At 60.1% G+C, this 26,277-nt stretch overlaps 1 protein-coding gene across 4 annotated transcripts in view; it reads right to left on the reverse strand.

Annotated features, from left to right (window-relative positions):
• EPB41L1 (erythrocyte membrane protein band 4.1 like 1) overlaps positions 1-22,808 on the reverse strand; it is a 64,510-nt gene extending 41,702 nt beyond the window's left edge. For all 4 annotated transcript variants that reach the window (XM_069033879.1, XM_069033878.1, XM_069033877.1 and 1 more), the window contains exons 1-2: positions 22,694-22,808; positions 13,556-13,605 (exon numbers count right to left, since the gene is read on the reverse strand). The gene's annotated coding sequence lies outside the window, so the exon portion shown is untranslated. The remainder of the gene's footprint in view (positions 1-13,555; positions 13,606-22,693) is intronic.
• Between the last annotated feature and the right edge of the window lie 3,469 nt (positions 22,809-26,277).

Below are 26,277 nucleotides of genomic sequence, written 5' to 3' on the forward strand. Positions count from 1 at the left end.
ACCAGCCCTGCAGGGATCAGGTGGCAGTGACAGCCCCGTCCTGCACGGAGAAGCCAACAGCCCTGGTGGGTCACAGAAGCCCTCTGCAGCCACCATCCGACCAGCAGGACCTGACTCCACCCCAAGCACCAAGTAAGTGCCTGCTCAGCTCCATCAGGCTCCAGCCTTGGTCCTTCCCAGGGCCAATCCAGAGGCTCTCCGAGAGCAGCAGGACTCCAGAGCCCTGTGGAGCTGCCCAGGGAGGACCCTGCAGCTCCAGCAGCTCCTCTCTGTCCACCTGGGCAGGGGCACCGAGCGCTGCCAGGGCCCAACCCGACACATTCGGTTCCTCCTCCCGCCTGCAGGGCCTTGGCTGCTCCCAAAGGGAATGGACCCTGCAGCTGGATGGCCCCTGGGCTTCGCTCCTCCTCTCTGCCTGGCTGCTGCAGGTCCCCGTTAGCTGGGACAGCACAGCTTTGTGACCACAGCACCGAAATCTGCCCTCTGGTGCAAAACCTCCTCTGACCCCTCATCCCCACACACTTCTCTCAATCCCCCTCTCTGTTCCCTCCTCAGGTCCAGCTATTCCCCCAGTGTTGCTCAGGTCAGTCACACAGAGGGGCATTTCAGCCTCCCAGTCTTTTCCCAGACAATCACAATCTTTCCTGCTGTTCTCCATTTACAGGGAGCAGTTCCTGCTCACCTTGCACCGCATCCCCTGGGCACCTCGATTCCTGCAGGCGCACAGGGACACTGCGCTGCTGGGACAAGCTTTGCTCCTCCCCTGCCACCACCATCCACCTCATCCCACCCTCCCTGTGGCCACCAGGTGCCTGCAGGCATCGTCCCTCTGTTCCCCCGAGCCTCACCCCACACATCCCTCCCTGTCCCCACACATGTGCAGGGTCACGGCCACGCTGCCCCAGTCCCCTCCAAGCCTGCTCCTGCCCACGCCTTGGCCAGGAGCCTTGGGAAGGATGGCAGAGCAGGAGAGCACATTGTTCTCCTGCCCAGCAGGATGCTATTGAGCTCAAAAACATCACACTGGGAACATGAAGGGCAGCAAGAGCATTCCCTCTTCACCTTCAGGTCCCCAGCCTGTGAGCAGGTTCCACACCAGCCCAGGTGAGCTCTGTCACCTTGTCCTGCCAACCTGACCTCAGCTGTCGCACCCCATGGCAGCACAGCACCGGGAAGCACCAGCTCCTCATCTCGAGTGCTGTGTCCAGTTCTGGGCCCCTCACAAGAGAGAAATCAAGGGGCTGAAGTATGTCCAGGGATAAGAACAGAGCTGGGGAAGGGGCTGGAGCACCAGGAGCAGCTGAGGGAGCTGGGAAAGGGGCTCAGCCTGGAGAAAAGGAGGCTCAGGGGGCACCTTGTGGCTCTGCACAAGTCCCTGACAGGAGGGGGCAGCCGGGGGGGGTCAAGCTCTGCTCCCAGGGAAGAGGGACAGGAGGAGAGGGAATGGCCTCAAGTTGCACCAGCAGAGATTTAGATTGGATACCTTGGAAAATTTCTTCACTGAAAGGGTTGCCAGGCATTGGAAGGGAGCTGCCCAGGCAGGTGGTGGAGTCCCCATTCCTAAAGGTGGTCAAGAAACGATTGGATGTGGCTACAGTTTAGTTGGCAAGGTGGTGATCAGTCAAAGGGTGGAGCCAAGATCTGGAGGCCTTTTCCAACCTGAATGATTCTGCAGTCCAGGAAGGGAAGAGCAAAGAGGTCTGAACCTGCCAGTGGAGGAGATCACCATGGACTGAGCACGGGAGGCTGCTCCCAGGGAAACCGCAGGGACACGTCCACTCCTGTCCCTCTGGCACAGAGGATGGGTCCAGCCCAGAGCCTGCCTGACCAGGGAGTGCAGGAAGGGCTCCTCCAGGCTGGCTGGACCGGTCCCTTCCTGGGGACAGGCCCTGTAGGGCTTTGCTGGTGACTCCAGACACCTTTGTCCAGACAGGTGGGTGCTGTCTAGCCCCGAGCCAGCGTGGCAAGCTCAGGCTGTCGAGCTGGTATGCTCAGCTCCACTGACCTGACCTGGAGTTCCCCACAGATGCTGAGGCAGGGAAAAGGAGCCAAGCCCAGGCTGAGGCACCAGTGAAGCAGACAGAGCAGACAGCGGCTCATCACTGACACAGAGTGTGACAGCCAGGCTGGAGCTGCCAAGCAAAGAATTGGGTCAAGGGGGGGAAAAACAGGAGAGCAAAGGCTGTAAGGGTGGGATGATCTCATGGGAACACACACGAAAGCAGTGATCCTGTCGGACACCTCCGCAAGCTCTGGGATCCACCACCCGAAAGGAGCCCACGGCATGGGGGTCTCCCACCTCCCTGCAGCCAGCCCAGCCTTAATTGACATGTGTTGAATGTGTGTTTGGGCAATTATGGATTTACATTATGTCAGCAGCTGCCAGGAGCCCAGACATCTGCTCACTCATCATGCCCGAGCCAGGCAGCGCGGAGACATCTGACCCTGGAGCACACGGAGCTGCCAGGCAGCAAAGGGCCTCCCCTCCGCAGGCTCTGTGCTCCCCTGGCATCATCGCCTGCAGGGCACAGGCAGTGACCTCCTGCCCACGCTGCCAGCCCCTGATCCGGGGTTAATAGAGCAGTCTGAGCTTATTCCACAAAGCTACACCCTGGAAGTGGAGATCAGCATCCCGGCAGCTCCAGAGGCAGCGTGCCACATGTCAACAATGAATCATGAGAAAGTTGGGGGGAGGAAAAGAAGCCACCAAACTGACAGGGAGTTGTCCCCCGAGCCAGGCAGCGATGGCAGCTCACCATGACACAGCTGCCAGAGAGCTGCTGAGAGCAGCCGGGACAGAGCCCATCCCAAGAGACCAAACCCTCCTTCCAGCTTGCTCTGGCCCCAACCCTTCTGGCACCAGGAAAAACCAGGGAAGAGGAGCACGGCCTCTGCTGCATCCCAGGGGGCCGGGCTGAGGCACCTCCTCCTCCTCTGAGCCTGCCAGGATGCGAAGGCAGCGTCCTCCCTCGCACGGTGGGACACGATCCTTTTGCCAGACCTGGGAAGTTTGGGGCTGCTTTCAACAAGGTTTCACTCCTACCCTTTTGAGTGACACCTCCCAGCTGAGAAAATAAGTCCAGGAATGAGTTGCTGTGTCCCCTCAGAAGCCAAGAAACACCTTCCACAGCCTCATTAAGGCTCAAATGAAGATGTCCCAGCTGGCGGGCAGGAGAGCTGTGGGTCAGGCCCTGCAAGCACCCAGTGCCTCTCCAGATGGAAGCACAGCCCAGACACCAAGGAGCAGGGAGAGGGAAGAGCCAGCACACTCTGCAGCCCCCAGTCCCCCCTGGTTTCTCCCCCTGCTCCCACCGGAGCAGGAGTGGACCAGCAGCAGTGCCACAGCCACCGTGTGCCACCACTGAGCCCTGGAGTCACAGCACCGTCCTTGGGGCACACCACGTCCTGCCCGCTCAGTGCTCTGGGGGCTTTCCTGCTTCCTTGGCACCCACGGGCCCCCCCATCTCACCTGCAAAAGCCAGGCCCTATTGATGCCCTCAGCCACACCAGGGCACCTGCCCAGCAGCTCCACAGTCCCACAGCCCCTGGAGGTGCCACGGGGATGATGCTATTCCAGAGCTCTCCAGTTCCAGCCCAATTCCCTCACTCTCTCCCTGGGACTCAGCAGCACAAGCAGAAGTTCCTCTCTGTCACCAGTGGTGAAAAACCATCCTCTGCTCCCAGGCAGAGCCTTGGCTCCGTGAGAGCCATCCCTGCTGCTCACCAGTACCCTCCCTGACTGGGGACCTTCATGCCAGCACAGCCACACCTGCCTGCAGGCTCACAGGGACCCCAAAACTCAGCCCAGAGCACAGAATTCTGGAGTGTGGCACTTGGGAGCAGCAGGTGCATCAGGGACAGATCCTTGTGGCAGGATCCAGCAGCAAACCAGGCATTCCCTGTGCCTGCACAGCCACCAGCAACCCCACCCCACTGCCTGATCCCTGCCCACTGCTCCAGGGAAGAACCCAGGGCTCTGGAAGTCCCTTGGGACTTCCTGCACAGCCAGAGGCTGCCCAGCTTGTCCCCTCCATCACTCCAGGCAGCCCTGTAAAGCCAGGAATGTGCCCCTTGCAGGGAAACACTGACCTTTCAAAAGGCACGGCTTGCATGGTCAGCAGAGTAGGGAGCGCACCAACAGAGGAGAGAGGGGAAATTCACAATCTGACAGCACAGCTGGGGCTTTCAGCTCTTCCAGCAAAGTCCAGCAAGGAGCACTGGCTGGACAGGAGGAGGCTGGGGAGAAAGCAGGTGCTCAGCACACAGCATCCTCCAGTGCCGTGGCACGTGGTGAACCAGCCCTGGGGAGGCACTGAAGGGCTAAAGCTACCCCCAGAACATCCTCCCCATCCTCCAGGCACACAGAGAAGGCTCCTTCCCACCTGCAGGGTGTCACCTGAGCCAAACACCCTCCCAGTGCCTTACAAGCACCCAGCCTTGGGAAGGGCATAAAGAAACAGGAGCCTAGGCCACAAAGTACCCAGGCAGGGTTGGGGTCACCCTGAGGGCCACCCAGCCCTCCTGTACTCAGGCGAGTGTCCCTGTCCCAACACAGCCAGCACCTAAGGAGGGCCCAAGGCATCCAGGCTCCCTGGGCACAACTGTCCCAGAGGGGAAAGCTGCTCCTGCAGCACTCCACAGCCAGCCCACCCACACACCCAGCCTGAGGGCTGCAGGGTGTCTCACGGTGCAGGAGCCTTGGGGCTCCCCACTTTTGGCCCTGCTTCCCAGAGCCAGGCAGGGAAGTCGTGCTGAGGTGGGAATCCCAAGCAGAAGGGTCAACAGAGCTCCAAGACATCTTCCTTCCCCAGGGAAGGGTTTCAGTGATCTTGGGCAGAGAAACCCCAAATCAGGGTTTGGTGGTGCCCAGAGACACCCTGGGGTGCTCTCCTGCCCCAGAACAGGGTGGTGTGGGCAGCATCGTGGAGGGGAGGATGTGGGAATGCCAGAGCAGGCAGGCAGGGCTTGGGCAGGGATGCGCTGGGAATGGTACCCGGGAAGCTCCACCTCTGCCGGTTGCTTAGCGACCGGCATCCCGCAGGAGCCGCCGCCAGCAGCAGCCCTGCTGCGGACACGGGGCAGCCCAGGAACCGGCCCTGCTGCGGACACGGGGCAGCCCAGGAACCGGCCCTGCTGCGGACACGGGGCAGCCGAGGAACCGGCCCTGCTGCAGACACGGGGCAGCCCAGGAACCGGCCCTGCTGCAGACACGGGGCAGCCCAGGAACCGGCCCTGCTGCGGACACGGGGCAGCCCAGGAACCGGCCCTGCTGCGGACACGGGGCAGCCCAGGAACCGGCCCTGCTGCCCTCCAGCCTCCCCTCCCCGCCGCAGCACCAGGATTTGGCTCCACCGGGATGTGCCCCGCTGCACCCCACAGCTCAGCCCCACCTCGGCACAACGGCCTCCAGCAAAGGGAGCAGCAGTCTAAATGAGACCCTCCCACCCCAGGTCCAGCTGCTGCCTCCAGAAACTGATACATGCTATACAGGGCAAGGAAAAGGACACATGGGAGCACCTCCAGCCCTTCTGAGTCCATCTCAAGAGCCAGTCCAGCTGACTGGGATCCCAGACTGGTTTGGGTTGGAAGGGACCCTAAAGCCCATCCAGTGCCACTCCTGCCATGGGCAGGGACACCTTCCACTGTCCCAGGCTGCTCCAAGCCCCAATGTCCAGCCCTGGCCTGGGCCAGGGATCCAGGAGCAGCCACAGCTGCTCTGGGAATTCCATCCCAGCCCCTCCCCACCCTCCCAGGGAACAATTCCCTCTCAATATCCCATCCATCCCTGCCCTCTGGTAGTGGGAAGCCATTCCCCTTTGTCCTGTTTCTCCATCCCTTGTCCCAAGTCCCTCTCCAGCTCTCTTGGAGGCTCTTAAGGCACTGGAAGGGGCTCTGAGGCCTCTCTGGAGGCTTCTCCCCTCCAGGCTGAACACCCTCAGCCAACAGAAGCCAACATCCCTCCAAACACCTCAAAATTCATTTGCATGGAAGCAAACACTATGAGTTCACAGGAGAAGAGCAGCAGGTCCATAAATGAAACAGGCAGGAGCTCAAGGGACAGAGGTGCTCTTGCAAATGTCTTTTTGGGCCCTGCCTGCAATTTATGCTGCTGTTCATCTCCCTTCCAGCTTACCTGGCTGCAAAGAGAAGCAGGAAACTGCTGTCTTAACCATGGAAAATCCCAGCTGGAAAACAGACCTTTCGGGGCTTCCTAAAACTACCCCCAGCACTGGTGTCTCTAGCAGAGCTCTGACCTCTCACAGGTCAGAGGTACAGAGTAAATCCAAGCTTTCCCTTTGACTCGGCACCCGAAAATCCGACTGATCACCAGTGCTGCAGGAAATCAATGCACCCACCAGCACATGGAGGCTCCCACGAGCTTCCCACCCTGGCACTGCCCCCTTGCACCCTGGCACTGCACCCTGGGCATTGAAGGAGCTTGAGAGAGCTGCAGTTGGCTGCTCCCCAAAGTCCCCAGCTGCCCCCACCCCCAGCCAGGGCACCCATCCCTGCTGGCATATGGATGTGCTGGGGCACAGCATCCCACACTGCCTCACCCACCAGCAGCATCAAACCCTAAGGTTTTTCTGGGAAGTGGAGGAGAATGTCTTAGGTGGGTTATTTTGGGTTTTTTTTTTTAAGATATGGTAAGGAGATTTTTTTTTTTTGCAACAAAATGCCTATTGCTATGAGGGTTTTAAACCGAAAGAAACAGCCCAAAAATCCATTCTTCCCCGAGCACAGGTTCACCAAGGCTCAGGGGGCTGGTCACAGGCCCCAGCAGGGCCAGGGCAGCCCCAAGGAGCCCAAAAGGCTGCTCTGCTGAGGCCTACAAGGTGCAGCTGGCACCGGCTTGGGCCAGAGACCGAGGTGCTGACACGTCTCCAAGCGCTGCCTTGATCCAGGCCTGACACCACAAACAATGCCCCTGCTTGGGATTTATTCCATTTGCTTTGTATCACTCCCAAAGACAAAGCTGAAAACTCCTTTTTTGCCCCTGCTGAGCTGACAGTTCAAGCCTGACTCAGCCCTGGCACAGGCAGCAGCGGCTGCAGCTCCATCCCCTCCCGGCCTCCCCTGCCCACGCCGTGCCCTCAGAACCCGGCGGCTCCAGGCCAGGTGTTCCCCCAGCTCTGCCATTCACCGAACGCTGTCCCCCTGCCCCGCTCCCACAGGCTGGGGGGAGCTGAGCTGAGCCCCTTCCACACAGCCCCAATCCCGACAAACAGCCCCAATCCCGACCCGTCCCAGGGCCAGCCCCGGGCGAGGCACGGAGCTCCCGCTGCAGAGCTGCTCCAGCCTCCAGTGCCCCCATCCAGCTCCCTCCAAGGCCTCCCCCCACGGAGGGTCCCCCATGCCAGCCCCTCCCAGGCACAGGGAAGACATTTTCTGGGAAGCAAATATTGCTGCTTTTCCCTCGCTCTCCCCCAGCCCTTCCATTTTACCTCCTGGACAACCCTGAGCACAGCAGTTGTTCTTCCTGGCTGTTTAATCTCTCCCCAGCTCCCAGAGGATGTTCGCTCAGCGCCTGCAGAAGCTCAGCTACCTTTGATGTGTCTCAAATTCTACCCTCAGGCAGGTGACAAGTATTCAGGGAACTTGGACAATTAAATGACAAGAGAAGGAAGGGCTGCAGAAAAAACTAAAAACCATAGTAATAAATAAATAAAGGGGAAGCAAAAAGCAAATCGGAGCAAAGCCTCCCCTCCCCACCACACCCAAGGGCAGAGCCCGAGGAGGACAGAGCCTGAGAGAGCCACCAGAACCTCCTGCTCTGAGAGGAGTGTCCCAACCCAGGCACCCTGAGCCCCACCCTGGGAGCAAGGATCCCACAGCCACAGCCAGAATGGGAGCAAGGATCCCACAGCCACAGCCAGAATGGGAGCAGGGATCCCACAGCCAGAATGGGAGCAGGGATCCCACAGCCACAGCTGGTCTGGCCCCACCACAGCACATCCCAACACAGGAATTTGTGTCCAGGGTCCTGGACCAGGGACCAGCCCTGGGCAGAGGCTGGCACTGCTCCTGCCCTCCCAGCTGAACTGGGAAAGCTTCAGGCAGGAGCAGGAACACAAATCCAGAGGCGGCTCCAGCTCAGCCAGTCCACTGCAGCCTGAGCCCTCTGCCCCACCCAGCCTGGGCTGGCACAGCACCATGTGCCTCCGCTCGCCAGTCCCTGGGCACCCCTTGGGCACATGAAGGTGGTCCGTGACCGGTCCCTTCTAGAAGAGGAGAGAAGCTTGGACTTTCCAAGAGTTGGGGCTGCCCACCTTGGTCACCAGGGGGATGAGCTGAGTGGTGGCAAGGCCACCTGCCTCCCCAGACAGCATCACCCTGCTGGGGCTGGCACAGGGGACACACTTGGCGATGGCTCTGGAGCCTGGGCCCTGCTCCATGCCACAGGCACCCACAGCCACCCGACTCTTCCCAGCCTGCCCTGACCTCAGGGCGCCATCCAGGGCAGCCACAGCCACCAGGAGCCACCGGTGAGGGTGCTCACAGCACCGAGGCCTCTTGGCACACACATGGCTCAGCACTGTGCCCCCTGCAACAGCCTCAGGGACTGTCCCTGGGGCTGTCCCTGCTGGCAGCGAAGGGTGGGGCACGATCCGGTCAGGGACTGTCCCTGGGGCTGTCCCTGCTGGCAGCCAAGGGTGACACAGTCCTCCTTGCACGGCCGCAGCACCCGCCACATCCCACGGCTCTGTCTCCCCGGCAACCCGGGTACCTTCTCACTCACTGAGCAGGCTTGTGCACAAAAGCCGAGCTGAAGCCAGAGTAGCATTAGGGCAGCCCTCTCCTTCCCTCATCCTCCCGAATTCAGCCATTCCCAATTTCCCACCCAAAACCCACCACGAAGCACAGCCTCGCAGTGAGGAACAGGCTGTTCCCGCCCACCCCACCTGCCCCCACACCAGTGGCTGCACTGGCAAGCACTGGGATTCTGGCTGGAGGAAGGTGGGACCTGTGGAGCAGGTGGAGTGACAACACTGCCTCAGCACTGGCTCCCTTGAGTGACAGCGAGCACACAGGAGCTGGGCAAGCATCTCCAGGTGGCACCACTGGCAACCAGACCCAACCTCCCACTCCACCCAGCAAGCCCGGTGGCCTGAGGCTCTGACAGCTCCTCCACAGTGCAGAGCTCCCTTCAGTGCCCCACCAACCCCCCAGCATCCCACCAAGCATCCTGCCTGCTGCACAGGGGCTCCCAGAAAAAGGAAAGAACGGCAAGGGCTGTGGGAAATGGGCTGGAAGAAGCCAGAGAGGTGCTGTTGGAAGATGATGCCCCAGAGCACAGCTGCACCAGGGCCAGGTGCTCTCCTGAACATGGTCCAGCCTCTGCTGCTCCCCGGGGAGCAAGTCCTGCAGGTCCCCAGCCCACAGTGGGCCTGCTCAAACGCTGCCCACAGCTCCACATCCCCTGGGTCCTGCTGTGCCAGAAAAGCTGTTAAAACACCACTCCCGGGTGGCAAATCCTCCTGCACAGGGATCTGAGAGCAGACAGCTCTTCCTCTCCACCCAGCCCCACAGGGATCCCCAGTGCAGCAAGGCAGGAGCCAGCCCAGCCCTCAAATCCTTGGCCAAGAGCAGTGGGGAGGGTGGGACAGCAGGTGGGAACAGAGCTCTCCATCATCACCTGCCGAGGGCTTGGGTGAGCACAGGGCCACCAGGGCAGCAAAGCTGCACCTTCCCAGGAAAGCCCCAGCTCCTGGTGCCTGCACAGGCAGCCCTGCATGCCAAAGGAGTGGCAAGATCCCAGCGTGGCTCTGGGCAAAGCAGGCTCCAACAGCCGGGCACAGGGGTCAGAGTGGGTGGGCACCCCAGCCCGCCCTGCCGTGACCCAGCATGGGGGAAGCCCAGCTCCTGAGTGCTGTGATGCACAAGAGGTTAAAGGGTGGGCCAAGGTAAGCAGGGGGTTGGCCAGCAGCCAGCCTTGCCCAAGAGTTTGAGGGAGCTGGCAGCTCCCCCAGGCTTCAGGGCCCGCATTGCCACATACCACAAACGTGTTTGCTCAGCCCAAGCAGCTGGGATGGCACAGAGCAAGGCTCGTTGACCAAGGCATGTCTTGCAGCCAGGATGGGCCCCAAATCAAGAGGAAAGTGCAGCAGCAGCCCCAGGGCAGGGCAGGGCCAGGCAGGACACTGCCCTGGTGCCCGCAGGCAGCACTGCCAGCTCCCACAGGCTGTGCCAGGGTTGTGCCAGGGCTGTGCCATGGCTGTGCCAGGGCTGCCAGCCCTGCCAGGGTCCTGCTGTGGCGAGCAGTGAAGGGCAGGGAGCACAGAACAGCCTCATCCTCCCAACTACTCTGTCAAACAGCCCGACAGCCTTTCTGAGGCCAAAGGGGATCTGTGCAGTGTCCTGGGCCAATTCCTCTTACAGGGACTTAATCCTGCCCAGGCTGTTGAGGGGGCACCTCAGCAGGGGCTCTGTGCCCACCTGAGCTTTGCAGGCGTTAAAAGCTGCCCGTGAGCAGAGCTGTGGGACTGAACCCCCCAGTGACACATCCCGACAGCCCCGGGGCTCTGCCTGGGGCACGGAGCGGCAGTGCCGGGAGCTGGCCCTGCCCTGCTGACCCCCCTGTGCTTTTTGGGATGGGGAGTCCAAAAGGTGCCACAGCCAAGCAGAGCCATCAGCCCAGGCAGGGGGCAGGACCAGCAGCCCTGCAGCCATCCCTGCCCTCCTGCTCCAGCCCTCACACGGGGGATGGCAGCAGAGCACAGCCCTGGGATGTTCTGGCGCAGCAGGGGAGGGACACTGAGCCAAAGGCTGCGATGGCAGCAGCCAGCGCCCTGCAAAGCCAGTTCAGATGCCACTGACCACTGTGGAGCACCAGCAAGGCCCCTGGGTGGCACTCCAGGAGCAGGCAGGGTGTGGAGCCCTTGTGGAAGGGCCATCACCAGGGAATGCTCTTCCCCTGCCCGTGACTGGCAGAGAGCTGCTCCCATCCTTCCTGCCCGAAGAGGAAGGCAGAGACCACGGGTTCAGCTGCCTTGTGCTGGGATGTGGCAGCCAGGGGAGATCAGCTGTGCAGGAACACAGGGCCAGACACCCTGGGAAGCAGTGGGCTGGAAGAGGAGAGGAGCTTGAGGAGGGGAACTGCACCCAGAGCAAGGGGAGCCACCAAAAGGAGCCCAGTCCTGGCACAGGCGCAGCCCTGCCTTCTCCCATCTTCTCTGCCTTCCAAAGGAAGGGCCAAGCACTCTCCCCACCATCATCATCCTCTGCTCTGCAGTCCCATGAGGGCCCTGTCTCTGTCTAAAGTGGTGACAAAGTGTCACTTTCCCCAAGGTAGTGGTGACACCTTGTGCACCACTTCGAGGAGGATGGGGTAGCTCAGCTGGAAGGGACCCTAACCCTAACCTTACAGTGACCATCAGGCCAACCGATTCCCAAGGAATCGGCCCCCACCCAACCCCAGCAGCCAGGAGCCCTGCCCAGGAGCTGGGATACAGCACCAGCTGTGCGGGAGCTGCTGGAACGCAGAGACAGGAGAAGCTCATTGCCAGCACAGCCCCTGTGCCACGACCTCAGTGCCACCAACCCTTCCTGAAGTGGGGGGACACCTCCCTGGGCACACAGCAGCAGCTGGCCTGGCTGGCCCGGGCTGTGCTGGCAAGGATCTGCTTGCCCAGACCTGTGGGGGACTGGCACAAGCTGGGAGAGCAGGGACACAGAGCAGCTCTGCTGCAGCTGCCCCAACGCCCAGCACTCACGAGATACAAGGGGAAACTGTGAAGCCAAAGATACCCAGACTTGGGCCACTGCCCCCCAGCTGCACCTGGGCCACCAAAGCCACCAGCAAAGGCAAGGGGTTGGCCGGGTACCAAGGGTCACCATGGGGATGGCACATGTCCTGCTCCTCATGCCACCCCCGCACGGGGGACCCCAGCAGGGATTTGCACCCCATCCAGGGGCAGAGCTTCCTGGGGCATTGCCCAGGAGCAGAACACTCCCACATGGGTGCCCAGCCTCCCAGGCAGCCTTCCTGGTACAGAGCCCAGCACAGAGCCCAGGGCACCCTGACCCACCCTCGAGGGACACTGAGGCCATGCAGGAGCACATGAAATACAACAGTGATGTTGGGCCTGCAGCTCTGCCTCAACCAGCTCCAGACTGTCACCCTGCTCCTGAAGCCCTGCCATCCTCCTGGCTCTCCCTGCAGCCCTGCAGCCCCGGGCACGGGTGGAGCTGGCATCTCACAAAGTGCCTGGAGGAGGAGAGCTGGTGAGAAACTGCTCATGAAATGTGGAGACCTGCCCTGCTCCAAGCCAGAGCCAGCTCTGGCCCTGAGGAGCCCATCAGAGCAGCCCACCACAGCCCTCAGCAGGGACTCAGACCCCCTGCCCACATCCACACCCACAGTTATGGAATATCCTAAGTTGGAAAGGACCCACAGGGATCATCCAGTCCAACCCCTGGCCATGCACTGACACCCCAACAACCCCACCCTGGGCATCCCTGAGAGCTCCTGGAGCTCTGGCAGCCTCGGGGCTGTGCCCATTCCCTGGGGAGCCTGGGCAGTGTCCAGCACCTTCTGGGCATGGAACCTCTGGATGAAGAACCTGCACCCATTGCCTCGTGTGGGCAGGAGCCAAACCCCGTGGGCAGCAGGGTCTGAGCCCTGTGGTGCACATTGCCACACACTTCTGTCACCTGGGAAAGAGCCAGGACAGCAGGGTGCAGCTGTGGAGCCTCATCCCGATTTTCAGATAAGGACATCGTCCTCCCACCTCAGCCCAGGGTGAGGGTCGTGCTGCAGCCCTGCTCTGCCCAGGCTCACATCACTCTGCAGTCAGAGAGCCACAGCCAGAAGCAAGACCTTGTCCCCCCCAGCCATCCCCAGCCCACACGGGCCCCTGGAAGCAGCTCACATCTGGTTTCACATGGATGTCACTGGGCTGTGCAGTGGGGCCCTGGAATGGAGCAGCTCAACCAGTTGGAGGGACCCGGGGGTCCCTGAAAAGGCCTGGACCACAAGCCCTCGACTCTTTCAGGCATCACAGCAATTGAATTCTGCAGCTCAGACCTTTCCCGTGCTTGGCTCCCAGCTGCCCGGCAGTGCCGGCCTTCCTGGGATGCACCTCAGGCCAGCTGTACCCAGCCCCGTGAGCCCAGGGACCTGAGCCCTGGGCAGGGATCTGCAGCCAGCAGAACACCACTGCTGGTTTGCTGCCTTCCTGAGATCCTCCACACAAAAGAGACCACGGAAGCCCAGAGCAGGGAAGCCCAGCATTGAGCGTGACATCCCAAAGCCGCTCCGTCAGTGCACAGGGATTTGGGCAGGAGCCTTTCTGCAGGAGCCTTTCTGTTGGGGGCTGTTGCACGAGCCCCAGCTAAACCAGGCAGCAATCCCAACACAAGGAAAGCCACCACAAGCCCAAGCCTAGCAGTTTGGTGTTTTGGTGGGAGCAGGCCAGATTCCTAGGGGTTCTTGGCAGACGAGCCTCTTCCTGCAGCACCTCTCCATGCTGAGCAACCTTTTCTGTGCTGCAAAACCCACTCAGCCTCATGTGGGATGTGGAAAGGAGAACAAAAGCTTTCAGGATAAACTCACGCTGCTTCCAGGGGCTGCTCTCAGCACTTGCCTTGGGCACGATTCACAACCTGCAAAGAAGAAATCAGATTTGGTTAGAAAGAAGGGAAAAGCCCTTCCCAGAGATGATGGCAAGTGCTCAGAAGGACAGCTACAGCTGTCACCAGAGGGTGCCTGCCCGGCTCCGGCGCTGTGCTTGGATTCCACACAAATCTCCCTGCTGGAAATGGGAGCTGTGGATTGCTTTAGACGTCGTTTTGCTCTCCTGATGTGCAGCCAGCCCCGTTCCTTCCCAGAGAACAGCAAATATTTACTACAGCAGCGCTGCAGAGCCCACACAGCTCCGAGTGCCACCGGATCCCCTGGGCATGGCCCAAGGTCTCCTTTCAGGCCATCTGTGCCTTTGTCACTGTCACCCATCCTTGTGGCTCACGGTGACACCGAGGGCAGCATCTGGTCGGCAGGGCTTTGGCTGCGGGCCCCGGTGCGGGGCAGTGGTGCGGGACCCCCGGAGGCAGCCCCGCTCCCCCGGCCATGGCAGTGTGAACAGGGACAGCCCAGCCTGCAACAGCCCCTTCAGAGCCACTTTGTACACGCTAACTGCACCTGACGAGGGAGAGAATCTGCCCGGCAGCACTGCCGTGTCACGGAGGAGGAAGCACGGTCTGGCACAGCAGGGACACCTCCCGCTTTTCCAAGGGTTAATTTTCAAACATCCTTGGACAGGCAAGGCCCAGCCTCCCCCCGGGCAGAAGCAAAGCAGGCCTATGCAAAGCTCCCACCCCTCCCATGGATTCAGCAAAATCCTTTCACTCTGCACAAGCAAACATCAGCTGTGTGCAGCCGACAGCCTGCCCGGAGCAGCACCGACCCACGGCAGCTTTCCCAGGAGGCACGAAAGCTGCTCTGCTTTTCTTTGGACCAAGCCAGAAAACTGATGCAACAAGGCTGTGAGCTTCAGCACCTCCAAGGAAACAAGCCCACCCATGAGCAGGTGATCAAGAGAGATAAGGTGAAGAGGAGGGGGTCACAGCCACCACCTGCGTGGCCCTTCTCTGTGTCTGTCACCCTGGGGAAGCACAGGCAGCATGTGCTGGTTCTGGGTACACTCCCGGACACCCCTGCCCAGTGGGCACAGATTCCTTCCCAGCCATGTGGTTTTACTGGCTCAGCTGTCCTGGGGTGTGGGGAGCAGGGCTGGGTGGCCACACAGGGCACCCCTGTGCCCAGCTCCAGCGCTGGTGGCACGCACAGCCCTGGGTCCCCCCACCCACAGGCACCGCAGTCACTGTCACAGGGCCTGCGCACTCCCACACCAGTGCCCAGCACCCGAGCATCCCAGTGTGACTGCCCACGGACCCAGGGATGCCACTGGTGTGCGGGGGCTGCTGTCCCATGCCCACACCACTCCATCCAGAGCCCAGACAAACCTCCCTCTCCTTCACCTGCCTCCTCTGCTCATGGAGATGCCCCTGCTCAGAGGCTCAGGTGATGCCTTAGGTTTTAACTTTTATATTTTTCAAATCCTGTACTGCCTAGTGTGTAACTCGGAAGTTTTGTGTGGCCTGTTAGCTGCTGGTCTCTCATGCTGGTCAGACATAACAAACCCTCTCTAGGTTTACTCTCCAAGGACACCTTGATTGTTCCAGGCCCCAAAATGTGAAAACTAAAGCCTTCGAAGAGGAGGGACAAATTGGGGTAATTACGTCATTAACTGAAATTATAATTGGAGAATTAACCCTGATGTGCAAATGGATCAAACTTATAAAAGTGTGAAGAACCCGTGACCCAGTGTCCATCTTGGGTGGAGCCCCTCGGAGCCTTTACACTCCCAGGGTGTACTTTTGAAGGCCCTTCAGATAAATACCTACTTTTATTCTCTTAGTCTTGTCTAGCCTCTGTTTTCACGCAGCCACTTCAAGGCATCACAGGAGGCAGAGCAGACCAAGAGACCCATGAGAAGGGCTCTCTCTCTCCAGCAGGACACATGGGTACCCCAACACCGAGCTGACCCAGGAATGGACTCCAATACCAGCAGCTGCTGGCCCCAGCTGCAGACACAGGTCACACAGGGGATCTGTGGGATTCTCTCCCCACGCTGGTGCAGCCTCCATGGCCCTGCTCGTTCTCTGCTGAGCCCAGTGATTTCTGTGGGTACTCCACGCTGCTTCCAGGTTTGTGTGCTTGGATTTCTCTTCTCCCAGCTCAAGGGGGGTCGATAGATGCCCAGCAGAGATGGGCAGGCAGGTGCAGGAGCAGCCAGCTTCCCACATATCCTGAAGGAGGAGTATGGCTCCAGTGGCCCCAGCAGCCAGGGCGCCCAGGGCTGCACCCCGTTCCTGCTGCGAGGGAGGAGGGAGGATGCAGCCATCACAGGCAGTGGCACTCGGCACTCCCCAGCCTGCCTGTGCTGACACTGCCAAACAAAGCCCCTGCACTCCCCATCAGCCCCAGAGCATCCCTCCTGCCCTGGGAGAGGCCGCAGCCCCGGGGCTGCTGTGCAGCCTCTGAGCTCTGGCCATTTTGGGATGTGAGACACTGCATCAATTAGGATCATTCTCAGAAGGCTTCATTAATATACCAGCAGTGGGAGCAAGGCCTCCCCCAGCCCTGCTCGCTTCTGCCCACAAACAACAGCTCCCCATCATGCTCCTGCGAGCAGAAATCCACGCCAGACTGCGCCCCGACCTCCTGCCACGCAGCTCTGCCGGCGCCGGGCTGGTGTGGACAGCCTCTGAGCCACAGACACTGCCCTGGGCTCACAAACATCCCACAGTGACCCACATTGTCACCACCCCGTCATCGCAACCAGCCAGCCTGCCCTGACAGGTCGGCGTGACGCTGCCTGGGGACAGGCGCTGGGATGTGGTGGAACACGGATGAAGGCACCGCTGGCTGGGCTTAGGAAGGAGCCCTGCACTGCTCCAGCTCCCTCAGATTTAGACCAGCGCCTTGCAAACCTGCTGATGGGTCCAGCCAAGGGACAAGGACTCGTAGTGTCCAGAGCAGGGATACACACAGGGCAGGGAGCGCTGCTGGAGAGGAGCCCAGGAAACACGGAGGAGTCCATGGACCACGCCAGGGACCGATCCATAGACAACATCACCATGGCCTTCCCATGCCTGGCCAGGGTGGGACTGAGCTCCAAGGCTCCATCAGCAGCATGGAGGTGGACAGGAGGGCTGACAGTCACCCTGTCTCCAAAACAGGGGGAGCTGCACCTTCTCTACATCCCTTCCCTTGGTCATGCCAGGTCAGCTGCATTTCTTACAGACGGGTCTCATGCCAGACCAAGGTGACAAGCAGGGATTTACTCATCCCATGGAATTCCAGAATGGGATTGGAAGGGACCTCAAGGCCCATCTCGTTCCATCCCCTGCCATGGGCAGGGACACCTTCCACTAGAGCAGGATGCTCCAAGTCCCATCCAGGCTGGCCTTGGACACTTCCAGAGATGTTATGCTACCATGGCCACCATGCCCTACCAGCAGGAAGCATTCCTTGGTTCCCTGAAGAACAGCCCCAGGGAATTTGCAGAGGTAACAGGGATGTGCATACCCAGAGCCAGATCAGCCCTCACAGGAGGCTTCTCTTGTTCTGGCCAGCTCACTCCACAGGACCTTCATCTATCAGGACTTGAGTAAACCTCCTAAAGGGAAAAACTGCTGAGAATTTGGGCTGGAATTTTCCCCTACCAAAGTTCACCATCAACATTAGTCTGTATCCTTGTAAAAAACGGTGCCTTCCCACAGTGAGCAGCAGCCCCAGCTGTCCAACCACCCCTCTCCCACCTCGAGCCCTTTGCCACATCCCTCTCAGCATCACCAAAGCAGAGCCCCAAAGCTTTGTCAGGCACCACGACCCCCACACTCTGCAGGGGGCTGCCAGCACAGACACTGCCAGCCCCAAGTGCTCCTCATTGCAACACCCGGCTGCTTCCCTCCCACACAGAGCAGCGCTTCCCACGGGATCCAGAGAGAAAAACCTGCAGGATCCCCCCGTCAGCACCGCAGCCCTTCATGTCTGGCCACCTGGGGATGCTCCTGTCAGGCTGGGCCGGGGGCTGGTCCACCCCCTACCCTGCCTCCAGCCCGGACAGGATGTCTCGCTGCTGGCACTCGCCCCAGCCAGGCCGATTAGCTGATTACAAAGCGGAATGTGTCATTTCAAACACACAATCAGATTTCCCGGCCCTTCTGCCCATAACAAAATGTCTCGTGAAATGGCTCATTCTGTTCTCCCATAGAAACGTGTTTCCCTTCAAAAGCCTGATACGAGGAGAGAAGGGGAAAAAAAAGGAAAAGGCAAAGCTAAAAATATCATCCGAAAGATACCATGACAGCAACAGATTCACAGGAAAATGAGGTGGGAAGGGGGCTGTGAATGTGTTAAGATCCTGTTTAATCTCTCCCCAGCCACCTAAAAAAATGCACCGAAGGCAGAAACGATACCTCAACATTTCCTTTGTGCAAGAGCTGACTCCACCCTGTGTTTTCCTCTCCATCTGATGCTCGGGGAAGGATACCAGCAGACATCTCCGCTGCTGCCAGGCAGCGAGGGGCCCCGGCAGTGGGTTAGTAGGAGCAGAGGGAGGAAGGAGCCGGTGGGAGGAACCTGGCAGAAGGGCTGGGCTGTGAATCCCCATTCAGCATCGCCTCAGACGCAGGATGCGCTTTGCACTGGCGCAGCACCTGCTCCTGTCCCCACCCCAGCCCCTCGCCGAGGAGCAGCGGCCCTCAGGTCCCCGGAGGGCTCGGGGATGGCGAGACCCAGTGAGGTGGGCCCAGGGTCCAGTTACAGCTGGCGGGCAGCAGGCTGGGCACTGAGAGGGGGATGGAGCAGATCCCAACCTGCGGCCACATTTCACTGCCACAAAGAGGCCAAGTGCCCGACTGAAACTGCTGACCTGCTGGCAGCCACAGATCTGCCGCTTCAGCCTCATTTGTCTCGTGTTCTGAGCACAATAGGTCAGCCCAGAGTCCCCTTGGAGCCGTGATCCCGCCAGGCCCGGGGTGCTGTGCAGCTGCTCCCGGCCACGGCAGCTCCTGCGTGAGGCCGGCCCGGCCCAGGGCCCTGCTGAGCCTGCAGGGAGCCAGGATAGCCCTGCAGAGGACAAGACATAGATCATCCGCAGGAGATGGAGAGAAAATCCTCTTCCAGAGCATTATCATCCAGATTTTAAGGCTCTGTCTGCTGCTCCCACACCTGGGGAGGGGTGCAGGAGTGGGCTCAGGGGTGTGCACACACCTGTCAGGACACCGACAACTCTGAGCTGCATCCAGAGCCCCCTCAGCTGTGTACTGGGACAAGCAGACAGGAGAATTTGTGCCAAATCACCCATCCAGGGCTCTGGGATGTCTGTCCCATTCCACACAGTCCCACCACTCCCTGCCCAGGGCAAGGAGAGCAAACCTTGACTCCTGTCCCAGTCGTACCAAACTTCAGCCCAACAGCTCTTCTTAGGACTGGATATTAGGGAGAAATCCTTCCCTGTGAGGGCAGTCAGGCCCTGGCACAGGGTGCCCAGAGAAGCTGTGCCTGCCCCATCATTGGAAATATCCAAGGCCAGGTTGGACACTGGGGCTTGGAGCAGCCTGGGACACTGGAAGGTGCCCGTGCCCATGGTAAGAGGGTTGCAATGAGATGAACTTTAAGGTCCCTTCACACCCAAAGCCACGATTCTATGGCTGCACACATCCCCAAAGAGTTCATCCCCTTAGAGCAAGGCAGGGCAGAGGGAGCAGCTGTCCTCCAAGACAAGGGCCATCCATGGGGCCAGGGGCCAGCACCCAGCTTTGCACCAGGGACACGCTGTGTGGGGGAGAGCTGCTGCAGGAAGCAGCCATTGCTGCCACACTGGAAAACGTGGCTGCCCAGATTTCCTCCTCTTCACTTGAAGACACACTTAGGTCCTGGACAACCCACAAGCTTCCACTCAAGGGCTGGAAGGAGAGGAAGGCTGGATCTGCAGCCACAGGGAAGCACTGCAACATGTCCCCATCAAAGACAGGCTTCTCCCACCACACTTTCCACCTCCAGACAAGAGGATGATGAAGGACCAGACCAGGAATCCTGGCCAGCAGCAGTGATGCTCAATTTTAAAGACCTGAATGGCACAGGGTAGGGGCTGGAAGGGGTTCCCAAGGGAGGCTGTCCCCCAGCTCCCACAGACACAACTCCGTCCAGGCTCAAGGGACAGCACAAGCTGGCAGCGCCTGTGAGTGCAGGCTCACACCCCACATCCCCCCGCAGCAGGGTCAGGGCCAGCCCCGCTGCTCAGCACCACAGACCCGCACAGGCTGTGACAATCCCAAACCTGCTGACTCAGAGTCACCGACTGCTCCAATAAGAACAATGAGCCACGCAGCCATCGCTGTCACAGCCTCAGCGCCAGCACATTTTAGGTGCAGCGAGAGGGTCAGGTATTCGTGGCTGCACAAGTTTCCCTGTGCAGGAGCTCCCAGCACCCGGGGACTTGAGAACTGCCACTGTTTTGTGTTTCTCCTTTGGCAGAGGGAGCTTCAGGCTCAGCTCAGACCTCCAAGTGACAGGCACCGCATGAAAGTCTACTACACGCAGGCCTTGCAGCCGCCCACGCCGCTCTGCGCGGAGCCGAGCCCGTACTGAGCCCATTTCCTCGCGCACACGCGCTCCCCATCGGCGGCCCAGCTGTCACTCGGCGCCGGAGCACCGTGCCCAGGGGAAGGAAGGCAGCAGGGAAATAGCCCGAGTGCACAGCCAAAGAGAATGAAGGCAAAGGACACTCCAGTGATGTCTGTGAGTCTGAGCAGGAAGCTCGGAGCAAGGCTGGGAAGAGCCACCCCCTGCCCTTTAACCGACAGGCCATTCTCTGCAGCTTCCTAATTTAGAAATCCTAATTAGTTATGGGAAAGATTTCTTCTGTTAGGGACAGAATTAGTCAGGCACCTGACTGGTCTGTGTGTGTCTGAAGGGCTCCCCTAGGAAAGCAGAAGTCCCCAGCAGTGCTGGAGGGAGGGGAAGGCAGGCAGGACGCCCGGAACGATGGCGGAGGACCTGCAGGACGAGGGTTCGCTGCTGCCAGCAGAAGGCCTTCGTGTTAGTCTGTAAATCAGTGAGGGATCCAGCTCCTCACCAGGAGCAAGGTCATCACCCAGAGCTTACCAGGGAGCTCAGCTGCCTGGGGTAAGAAAATGGATTTTTAAGATTTTCCCCATTCTATGCTGCAGTGACTTCTTCAGCCAAGCCAGCCACCCCTCCTGGCTACAAAGACATCAGGCGCCAGGAGACACTTACCCTGGAAGGTTGTGGTGGTGGTGGCAACCACGGCAGCAGCCCAGGGAAGGGGGCCCAGCATGCTCTGTGTCTCCACTGCACAGGGAAGGCACCAAAGCCTTCCCCTTCCAAACGCCAGGAACATGGGATCTCTGCTACACTCATACCTTTAGCCCAGAAATCCGATACTGGACTTCAAAAACCCTTTCTAGATGCTTCCTCCAGACCAAGACATCTCCCCTAAGAGTTCTGGAGAATGCACACATCTCAAAATTTGATAAAAATAAAAAATTCTGGACAGTTCCAGGCACAACATCCACAAGTAGCCAAAGCAGCAGGGGAAGAACCCATCCCCTGCCAAAGGCAGCCAAACACAGGCTCTGCACCCCACAGCCCTGCCCAGGGCTCTGCTGGGAACGGCTGCGTTAAGGAAAACAATCCCCATGGCACAGGGGTGGTGGGAAGAGGAGAGATGGGGATCCTCCCCTCCCAGTGGGGCTCACACCCCGCAGGAGACAGCTGTACCCTGGTCCTTGACTCTGAACACGGAAGTCATCCCTGGGTAAGGAGGGAACGCTCTGGACCTGCCCCAGCTTCCAGAACATGCCCTGCATCCCTGCATGCAGCAGAGACAGGTCCTCATGGAGAGCACGGCTCGAGCACCCCAGGGAGCTCTGCGGACGGGCTCCGTGCCTGCCGAGCCAGACTCTAAACCAGCATCATTAAAGAGTAATTAGTTCCCTTCTTGCATGGAGCATCACCCAAAGCCAGGCAGCCTTCCCTCAGCTCCAAACTTGCCCGATGGCAACAAGGACACGCAGCTGAAGGCCACCAGAGCCACTCTCCAGCCATGGCCCAAGGCACCTGACACAGCCAGAGCCCTCCCGTGGATGTGGAGACCCACAAGGAACAGACCAGAGTAACAATGTGCTTCGCAGACCCCGAGTTTTTCAGGAGCAAAAATCCCTTAGGACAAGCGTAGCATGAGAAAGCTGGAGGGAAAGTGCCAGCTGAGTGCAGGAAGGAGACGGATGCATGGGCTGGTCTCTCTGGGGATGCTGGAGAAGCCACACCTCATCCACAGCAATGGAGAAGGGGCTGATCAGGAGTCACCTCACACCATCCACAGCTGAATGAAGCACAGCTTTGCTATCGCCTGCAGCACACTGTGACTGCCCAGCCAGCACACCCAGACCATTGTTTGCCCACAGGAGGGTCGCCACCGAGACAGGCTGAGGGCCGGGCACGCTAGAGGGAACAATACCCCGGGAAACAGCCAGAGAAACAGTGATGGGAAATACAGAATCCACTGATGGGGAAAGGGCCACGCAGGTCCTCTAGTACAATCTCCCGGGTAACCAGCCTATGGAGAAAATGCTGAGCTCAAGGATACCTCCAGAGCCCACCTCCTGCCATATGACGGTACTCCAAAAATAACCACAGAAATATGCGAGGACCCATTCCAAGTTGTTCCTGGCTCTCTCCACATTCTCCCTCTAATGTAAATCGTCTCCCTCAGATCACAGCCCGGCAGTTCAATGTGTTGCCGCAGCTCGGGGCTACGGATCCCCGGGGCTACGGATCCCGGGGCCCGCCTCACCCCGCCCGCAGGACCCGGCTGGCGCTGCCGCCCCCCGCACCCCGCTGCGCTCCGTGGCGCTGGGAGCGCGGTGCCCCCGCCGAGCCGCCGGACCCCGCGGGGACCCGGCCCGCGCCCCGCCCGCAGCATCCCGGCAGGACGCGGAGCGGGATGCGCCGCTGCCGGCAAGGGAATGGAGGGGAAGGCCCGGCTCGGGGCAGCTTTCCCGGCGGCGGGGCTGCAGCCCTGCCCGCCTCTCCCTCGCAGGCGCCGCGCCGCACCTGGGGCTGCCCGGCCCCGCACCCCCGCAGCCCCCGGCCGCTCACCTCGGCTCTGCCCGCTGGGCTCGGCTCGGCTCCGTTCCGCCGCCGTGTGCCGGGCGCGGCCGCCGCCGCTGCCCGCAGCCTGCCCGCCCTGCCCGTCCGTGCCCGCTCCTGCCCCGCCGTGCGGCGGGCGCGGCGCAGCGCGGGGCGGGCCGGGCGCGGTGCGGCGCTGCGGAGGGGGCGGGCCCGCACCGCCCCGCACGGCCCCGCACCGCCCCCGCCGCGGGAGCCGCCCCCGGGCCGCGCCGGGGCTGCGGGGGCTGCGGGGATTGCGGCGCTGCGCCGGGGCTGCCTCCGTCCCCCGGGGGCCCCCGCGGGTGTCTCCACGCGTGTCCCGCGTAACGCCCCCCCCCCCCCCCCCCGGCCACGGACGGGGTCCCGTGGAGGCAGCCGGTATTTTCTGTCTCCTCCCCAGGGCCCCATCCCTGTCGAGCCTCCTCTGTCACCCCATGCAAGACACGCGGCGGGTCCTGCGGCTCCCAGGGGTGCCCGGCCCTTCCCGGAGCATCCCGGGCTGTCCACCCGCGGCGTTTGGGGGGCACACCCGTGAGCCGGGCCCGGGAGATCTCCACATCAGCAGCTGGCCAGGCTCGTGCATTTTGGGGATGTCAGGGCAAGCAGCCCCCCCAGGAGATGCAGACAGAAAGGGGAGGCTATTGCTTGTAAAATATGTGTGCACCCACAGTACGGATACATGGGATGCATGGGCACACCGGATGCACAGCAGGGATGCCCCGGGGGCACAGGGATATACTGGGGCACAGCAGGGATGCCCTGGGGGCACAGGGATGCACTGGGGGCACAGCAGGGATGCCCTGGGGGCACAGCGATACACTGGAGGCACAGCAGGGATGCACTGGGGGCACAGAGGTGCACTGGGGGCACAGCAGGGATGCAGTGGCCACTCTGCTCTCGGTGGAACCCCTGAGTATGGTGTTGGCTCTCACAGACAGGAGCAGGGAGGCTGCACACTCAGCCCTCTCTGCCTCCCCGTCTGGCAGACACTGAGCACTGAAGGCTGGAGGGAGGTGCCAGCCCAGCACTGGGTCTAGTTTCCCCATTCCCAGAGCCTGTGGCAGGTCCCAGCTCGGTACCCAGTGCCCTCTGCCCGTGTGCACCGTGCAGGACTCCCAACAGCACCTCGTGCCCTGGCTGCCCTGCAGGGCCTGGCTTTGCTCCGTTACCTGGTGCCACAGCTGCCCTCGGTGACTCTCCCGGTGTGAGGGACAGAAAAGGCCTCCAGTGGCGTGAGGAAGGCCAGGGGACACTTCCCAGCAGGGCAGCTCCCACCTGGCTGCCTCTGCTTGTCCTCTGCAGCCAGGCTGGCCTGGGGCAGCTTGTCACAGTGTGTCAGCACACGGTCACCTCCCTGGCAGCAGTGGGTGCCAGGGCTCTGTGCCAGCTGCCTCTGGGTGCTGCCCCTCAGCTTCCTCCCCACCAGCCCCGGGGAAACCTGCAGTTCCCAGTCCCACAGGGAGCCTGGTCCCTCAGCACCACGGCTGGGCCGGAGCGCTGGAATGAGGCGGGCTTTGTTTTACTGCTTTAGAAAGTGCCTCCTTTATTAACCACACTGAGGCTTTTTCCCTGACAAACCACATACCAGCAGAGAGTACCAGGAACAAAATGAGGCTGCATGGTCCAGTGGTTCGAGCCAAGGCAGCGATGCCAGCAGGATTGTGGGCTCTAATCCCCTGCTGAGCTGTTGACTCACTGTACAAACTCAGGCAGGTCCTGCCGCTTTGTGCTGTGGAGAAGCCCAGCTGGAAAGTTGGGTAAATAGCAGGAACCTCTTGGAAAAAAAACCCACCCCACTGCATGGAAGCCAACTTGAGGGAGGGCATTCATTTACAAATCAATATTCCAGCTGGCTGTTGAGATCCCCTGTGCAGGCACAGCTTTCCCCTCCAGCCTTCCACTGCTGCACACCCTTAAGGGACAGTGCTGAAGGGGTGCTTTGCCTGGTGCTGGGGTGGCTGCCCTGCAAGGGACAGCATTTGCTGCAAGGGACACCACTGGAGTGAATTTGTAGGGAATTTATACAGCAGAAAAGCTGCACTGTGTTGTTGAAAAAAATAATTGCAGTTGTGTGCAAGCTGCTGTGACTGCATTCATCTTCCAGGCCTTCAAAGGGAAAACAGTGATGGCTGCTCAGGGGTTCTGTCACATTCCAAGGGAAAATCTGGGCAATGTAAATGTGAATTCACCCTTTTAAGTGGATTTGGGTCAGATAAGTCAGTGGCTGACCGCACTGGCAGCGTTCTGAGCACAGATATCCTCAGTGTTGCTGCCCACCATTGGGAACATCCCCCTTGGGAGGCCAAGGAGCTGGAAGAAGAACATACAGAACAGATTTCCCCAGTGAATCCTTCACTCCTCTTCTCACACTGGTGCAAACAGCCCAGCCTGTCTTCCACTGACCACCAAGCTAAAGCCTGAAACTCTCCAACAGTCCTGAAGGCGTGGAAAATGCACCCCTGCCTGCTGAGATGAGGGAAAAGAGCTTCCCTGGCAAAATAATCCCCTGTGAGCTCTTGGTGACCCCAGCCATGCTGGACTCTCTCCTGGCTATTCCATAACCAAGAAATGAGCTTTCCTGCATCCCTGTCCAGTCCCTGCTGCAGTGATGGGAGCAATGGAAATACCTGTCTGGCCACAAAGGGCAGGGAGGGGACAACAACACATCTCTTTTCCCCCAGAAAACACCAAGGAAGTGAAAACTTTACAAGGTCTTCAGGAACTTAACTGAAAATGTAAAGATATTTCCAGAAATTTAAAGGCATTTAAAGGAGCTGCCATGTTTTCAGGTATTTTTTTCAGATGAATTGAACACATTTTCAGAGAACACAGGTGTTTTAAACCCCAAATGCAGCCGTCACTCAGCTGGTGGAGCAGCTGGTGGAGCTGCCCTTGTCCAGCATCCACCCTGGTTTTCCATGGGTGCACAAGGGAAGCCTTGGAGCTTCCTGCAATGTCACTGTGAACAGAGGGACCTGTGAGCCCTGGGGAGCTCCATGGGAAAATCTCCCTCTTTTGGGAATGAGGTAATTTTTGCAACCCAAGTGAGGATGTCCTGACCAGATTCCCATTGTCCAGCAGAATCAACCTGAAACAACACAAAAAAGCTACAAATAAATGAGGACTGGCATAAGTTGCAAAGGGCTGGCAGACGTTTCATGGTTCAGCGTTAGGACAGATTTGGCCGTCAGGCTTTTGCCAGGTTTTTAGCAGCCCAGGAAGCCATCCTGGGCTGCATCAAGAGGGTAGTGGGCAGCAGGGGACAGGGGGATTCTGTCCCTCTGCCCTGCTTGGGTGAGATCCCACCTGCAGAGCTGCCTCCAGCCCTGGGGTCCAGCATCAGAAGGATGTGGAGCTGCTGGAGTGAGTTCAGAGAGGCTGCAGAGATGCTCCAAGGGCTGGAGCCCCTCTGCTCCGAGCCGGGCTGGGAGAGCTGCGGGTGTTCAGCCTGGAGAAGAGAAGGCTCCGGGGAGACCTTAGAGCCATTTCCAGTGTTTCAGGCTTATAAAAATGAGGGAGAGCAGCTTTTTACGCAGGTAGATAGTGACATGACAAGGGGAGAAGGTTTGAAT

Source organism: Aphelocoma coerulescens, chromosome 20 (assembly GCF_041296385.1).
Source record: "Aphelocoma coerulescens isolate FSJ_1873_10779 chromosome 20, UR_Acoe_1.0, whole genome shotgun sequence".
Classification (NCBI taxonomy): Eukaryota; Metazoa; Chordata; class Aves; order Passeriformes; family Corvidae; genus Aphelocoma; species Aphelocoma coerulescens.